Below are 6,855 nucleotides of genomic sequence, written 5' to 3' on the forward strand. Positions count from 1 at the left end.
TACACAATCGTGCCCTTTATTTTTTATCCAGTTAGACAAATATATAAGAAAGAAGTATGAATCATTTAAACAAATATATATATATATAAATTTACGAGTTTCCAATAGTTTACGAGAATTTAAAAAAATCGAGAAAACATCCCCCTCCTACATTTCTCTAATCCCTTGCACAAACTCGAAATCTACGATGCTGTCTATCGAACTAACATAAGCTCAACTGTATAGAAATATTAAATCGATACAAAAGGCCAGGCTATTTAATCGATACAGATGAATCCGGCCTGACCGATAGGCGGACTCGTACCACTGCGAACGGGGCCATCAATTCCGAGCGTCAAGTGACCGCGAACGTACATTTTTCGTTGACAATTTAAATCTACGAGGAGGAGATAATGGGGTTTCACTGGATTTTAGAAAAACGGCGGGTAGGATGGACGCAAAGAAGGAAATAGAGCCGTGTACGTATAATTCAATGGTCAATAATTTATGGACTAATTAAACGATCGAACTTGCAACGCAAACAATCGAAGTCCCATTGTCGTGGACGGAAAGTGGGTCGGTGAATGGGGGAGTAGTAAAAAGAGGGAATGAAGGAGAGGGGGGAGAGATAGGAGAGAATAGGTAACAAGCGATCTTGATATCAGAATCGGAGTTTGGATTTTGTTACGGCGAAAGAGGGGGAGGGTAGATTTATACGGGTGAGCTCAAGTTGGAGCGTTTACCAAGCGCTCCGCGAGAAGTGGCGCGGTATTATGGATGCGTACAATAAGCTGTGCGCGTCTTCTACGGCCAATTCTGTGTAAATTGACCATTTGTTATCAGCGACGAGCAAATGGTTCGTTTAATGCGCGCATATGGCACGCAATCGTAACCGATCTCGAATAATGGAGAAAATTGCAGGTAAAGTTTCTCTCTCTCTTTCTCTCTCTTTCTCTCCCCCTCGTTCTTTTTCTCTTTCCGTCTCGCGGACTCTCGGTTACTCGGTAAACGCGCGGTTATATCGCTTGGAAATTTAAGAATTGTTTTATAATGAAAAAATACTTTGCGCGAGGCAACACCGTTTAAACGTTGTTCCACATTAATGGGAAAGGAGAAGGGAGGGAAGGGGAGGGGAAAAGTGTGTTTAATTCAAAGACCGTTTAAAGTTTATAGAAAAATGTTGATTTTAAAAACAGACTGACAACGGGTACAAACGTTGAATTCTATACGTATGTGTGCGCTCACGTACACATGTATGTATGCATGTACGTATTTACGCGTTTCTGGGCTCGATTCGTGTCAACCATTTTTCACCTTCCCGTCGCTCGTATGCACGTATATACCGTATATGCAACGTCGCGCTTCCTGGCTTTGTTCAACACATGCATTAAATATGGGGCGACCCGTTGTTGGCCGGCTTTATAAAATAATCTCTGGCGAAACATGGTATTGAAATTTATAGCGGAAACGCGCGCCGTTGTATTTAATATAAAATTAACGTCAACGTTGGTGAATTTAGAAGATATATCTTTCGACTGGTAATTGGAAAATTACCGAGAAGAAGAATTTCAAGGATCGAAATTATTAAAAAAGAAGGGCTGCAATTTTGAATAGCCGGTGAAACGAATGGGGAGGGTTTCGGCATCTTGGGCATAAAAGAAGAGGGGAGCGGGTTGGAATAAAATTTATAAACGAGATAAATTGTGGAGGGTCAACAAAACGAACCGCGCAGCGTTGGTTCTCATTTTCGTTAATACAGAATGCAATGTTTACGGTTAAATGTTGCGCGGGGTAAATTTGTTAAATAAGGTGCATAAAGATGCGAAATTAAATACGAACGGTATTGAATCAAAATGTATTGTACAACCGTGAACCGGGGCAAAATAGACTGGCCGCATAATTACACGAAAATGGTGGCGCTCAACATTTGTAAAATCGGTCGAGTTTACTCAGCTGTGAAATAAGCCAAGTATATATGTACACGTAGTTGGATTAAAAAAGATAATGGAGAAAGATCGTGCCAACGGGTTGGATATACCCGTTGTTCATACACGCGTTAGATAAAAAAAAAAAAATGCTATTCCGTCGGAAAATTTCATTTCCATCTTGAATTGCGAACTAATTTTTACCATAGAATTCATTCCACGCCCGTTATAATTTCCTATATATATATATATATATATATAGAAAAATTTCTCAACGACATCGTATTTTACTACGAAATACGTAATATATACATTTTACATTTGAATCGTCAAACGTAGCGGAAAGGAAACACAACTTACATATCCGATCCGCGTATCCAACGACGGTATTTCAATTCCAATTTTCCGCCCCGATGCTTATTTTATCGCGAGAAATCAAAGCCCGTTGATATTTGGAGAGCTGAGGATCATACTTGTAGCGTGAATCTCGGTATTTTTACTGTTCCAGAACGAGATTATAACTTAAAATCAACGACGCAAAACTAATACCGGAGGACGTAAAAATATTCAAAGAAATCTTCTCTTAAAAAATACCAAACTCCATTTTAAAAATATCCACAATCCATGCGCAATACCTTCGCACCAACGATTTCTTCAGCGATTCCCTGGCAACTTGCAAGTCAACCATCATACAATCGAAGGTAAAACCGAAGATTACGATTCATTTCCATTCTATTCCAATTTTATTTGCTTCCAATTTACCAACGAACCGTTAAACCATTCCGCCCCTTAACGCAATCCATCGCATCTCTCTTGGCCCGATTCCGCGCAACCTCTCCTCTCCCTCGATCGAGAAAATTCGAAAGAAAATGTTGGGCGTTTCTTTCGCCGGCAAATATAAAGAACGAAACCTTCCTCCCGGCTGTGTAACCAAAGCTGAAGAGAGAGAGAGAGATACGAAAAGCGAATTCAATCTGGAAACATTTGGCGGTGGGTGGTGGTCATCGGAAGGAGCAGGGAGGGGAAGTTTAGCAGAGTATTCTCACGGGTGTAGCAGGCGCGTAACGCCACGAAAATTTGGCGAGCAAGGGTTGGTATATGGCGACTCGAGCCGAGTGGAATTGGCGTGGTCCCATCGGGCATAAATTTCAATCAACGACGACGACGACGACGACGACGACGAGGACGACGCCTCCATTGGTGGTGGGACGATAGTTGGAAGGGAGGAAGGTCGAAACACAATCGGCGTTCTCGTTGAAGGCGTTGCTCGCATACTTCGCCCCGCGGATATTTATTGCTACCTGATCGAAAGGTACGCTGATTGGTTCTCGTCCCTCTCTTGTCTATGCCCGCTACGCAACACACTGGCCAACGGAAACGTAAATTTCATGAGCGTGCCGGATCGTTGATTGGCTCCTGGAATTTGCATTGAACGAAACGTCGATCCTTTGTCGTTCGCTCCTATCGATCCGTCTCGTGCGGATGGATAATTTTTGGGTCGATCGTGTTACTTCATCGTATCACTGGATCCTTCGTTTACGTGACGCCTAAATGTTGTTGAAGTAACTTTTCAAACTGTGAAAATTAATTTTTTTATCAAACTTTCTGAGATACGTAATTGTTAGGAAATTGTAAGGAATTGATTTTTAAGCTTCGTCTGTTATTTCTATTTAAATAATAGAAATTTCGCTGTTGTACGTAATAATTATAGATATCAAACAAGGAGAATGCTTAAACGCACTTTCTAAGGATCTAAAGAATTGAAAGAAAGGATTTTCAGTTTTACGATAGTATAATATTTACCATAATATCTTAAATATTTATAGAAATAAAAATATTTATTTCTAGAGAAGAAGGATTTGCGGTGAATTGATAAAATAAAATTGAAAAGTTTCATGCGTATTGCAATTCGATACAAGGTTACGGTATTTCTATCTCGTGGAATTCTAAGCAATTTTTACTAGGGTAGCGCAGAGTTATTTTTCTAAAATACTATCTTTTCTTTTTCTTTTTTTTTGTTTCTTTTTCGAAAATTCTGAAATATTCCCATATCCGTCGGTATTTGCCTTCTATACAGTCCAGATAGAAATATTATATTTTTAACCTACACCGTTCCAACACTGACGTAGCCAGGACGAGAGAGGTTGGACACAGATGAGATTGTACGACCTATTTCGTATCTCTCACGATCGGTTAAATCAATTTCTCATTTTTATATTTTTAATCAATCTTCGATCATACCATCGAAGAACGTCACCTCTTTTCATTTGCCCGTCTCGCACGACATCGTCCATCCATTTAATCTTTCCTATCGATAAAAAGTTTCTGGTGAATCGTCCACAAATAAACCTTCCTCGAACGAACGAACCAACGAACGAATAAACGTTGAAAATCCAAGATCCACACGTATACCGTACCACCATTCTCGCGTGTTTGATTGGAAGAATTTTTCAAAGGAATCCCAAGGAAAACGGTTTATATTTTTTCGAGCTCTCGTTGAAAATCTTATCGAAGATATTCATTATCTTCATGAATAATTAACTCTTCATAGATCAAAGTTCGCAATCAAATTAAATTTCTGATATACACAGCGACACGTTTTCCTTATTCCCGATATATAAGAAGTAAGATCATCGATGGATCGTCCGCAAAGCGGTTAATAATTAAATAATTGCATCGACAGGATCGATCGTGGATATAAATCACGAGAAAACAATTATACATATTTTAATTTAATCTTAATACCGCGGAGAAATCAATTTACTCGGGCAATACACAAAGGGCAATAAAGTGGCCTTCTTTACCGTGGTCGTTCAAACCGCACCCACTGACACAAGGGCACAAAATCCGTGCCGAGCAAACCTGTCACGGGGTGATGAACGGCCGTCGCACCCTCGTTCGAGCGAATATTGCTTCATCAAGCTTTCCTTAAAGCCTCGTTCTCGAGACGTTTTGTTTACCGATCACAAGTACCAACTCGGCCGGCTAACAAATCGTTTATAAGAGATTGACGTTCGCCGCACAATCGGGCACGTTTTCCGCGAACAGTTTGGAATATCGCCTTCCACCGTTCCATTGGCAGCTTTTAATTAACTTCGTGTTCGAGAAAGTAATAATACACGGCACGGATACTTTGCATAGACTCGATAACCGGGCACAAACGCCGGCAAAACTGCGCGAGCTATCGAGGGATTGGAGTTGTATATTGCGCCGGTGGTGAGGCTCGGTGTACATGCCCGGCTGCATCCGAGCAGAAACACCAACCAGCCGCTGATTGCTTGAAATTTTCACTCCAAGATGGATACCGGTTCGGCCGCGGACGGAAGATCGATGCTTGAATCGATCGAAACGCGAAAATTTGGTGAATCAATATTCCAAAGGACGGTAAGAAAATATATTTGCACTAGATTTTTTAATAAGGAGACGAGATTCATTTCTTTGAGATAATCTTTGAGGAATTTAATCGTTCAATTTTGTCTTGGCGATGCTGAAATGAAGAGTGTGGAGGGTGTTTAAGTTAACAGAAATTTCTTTTTTATTTAAAAACATTCTTATTAGTATATGTATCGTGTAACGAGGATTATTTAAAGTTGTTTTTTTCGTAAAAATCGATGAACAATTTTTAACTAAAAAAAAAAATTCTGTGCTTAATTACCCATCTTATTCCCTTAATTTAGCACCAACAGAGTTTCTGTTTCATCCATAATTAAAATTAAAACTGGAAGATAAACAATTCCAACAAAGTTTGAGCTTGATATTGAACAAAGTTTGACAAGGTAAGTAAACGCAATTCAAGCAGAAGAATTTTTAAACTCTCTCGAACAATTAAACGACCAAGATATCGTGGATATTATATTGAATTTTTTCAAGATTATTCAAAAAAAAAAAAGAAAAAAGTTTGTATTTCTTCTAATCTCGTTATTTTTCTGCCAGCCCCGTGTATATATATATATATATGTATATACATTATATTTTTTAAACGTGAATGGAAAATGTGTGTATCACGTTTATAATTAAAAGGAAACATTATGCGAAATTGCTAGAGTTTAAATACAGTTGCAAAATCGAATGAACGTTCAACTATATACTGGAGTAACTGGATGAATAAAGCCAAATACGGAACGGATTGTTAGCAAACAATTATATGCATCCGCGAGGCGTGTACAATGAAAACACACTCCTCAATTGGAATTATCACTTTACATACGCGTTTTATTTTTCTTTCTCATGATGAAACGTGAATACCGACATGTTTCAATGAGAAACACCGCACGAGGAACACTGCACAGGAGGAGGATCAATAGTTCTCATTCACACTTCTGTAACTTGAAACGTAACGAACGCCAATTTTCCCCCGAACAGTTTTACGGAGTCAATTATTTCCGATGGAAAAGATTGCTCTTTATGGCATTACGTCGATATTGATTCGCTCGTTACGTCTTTCTTTCTTATTTCGATCCGATCCTCCGCGACGAGGAAAATTGAACGAAAATAAAACGAGCTCCAAAATAAAAAGAAGAAAGAAAAAAAGAAATCCACGTATTTTATGACACGAGAAAAAAGCGCAACAAATAAATAATAAACTCGAGAATTTTTTACTTGCAATGAAATATAAAAGAATATTATATAATAGCGAAAAAAAAAGTTACGAAAGAAACACTAACTAATTTCCTTTAATCAAATATTAAACTTAGATACAATGTACCATCGTTAAAAAAGATATAAAATTTCTTTCGTGTAATCAATGATAAGGAAAAAAAAAATCTACGTTCCATCGTCTTATTATAGGGGGAAGGAGACTCACAACAAGTTTCCGTTTTGACAAGCAGCTTCCTCGATCGTTTTCGATCGACGCACGAACATCCGTTGCTGCGGTGAAACTTGGTGCAGGAACGCCCGGAGGACCTTCGCAATTAGTGAATTCATCTCCTCGAATGCACCGCCTCCTGGC

The sequence above is a fragment of the Apis cerana genome, linkage group LG12 (assembly GCF_029169275.1).
Source record: "Apis cerana isolate GH-2021 linkage group LG12, AcerK_1.0, whole genome shotgun sequence".
Taxonomy (NCBI): domain Eukaryota; kingdom Metazoa; phylum Arthropoda; class Insecta; order Hymenoptera; family Apidae; genus Apis; species Apis cerana.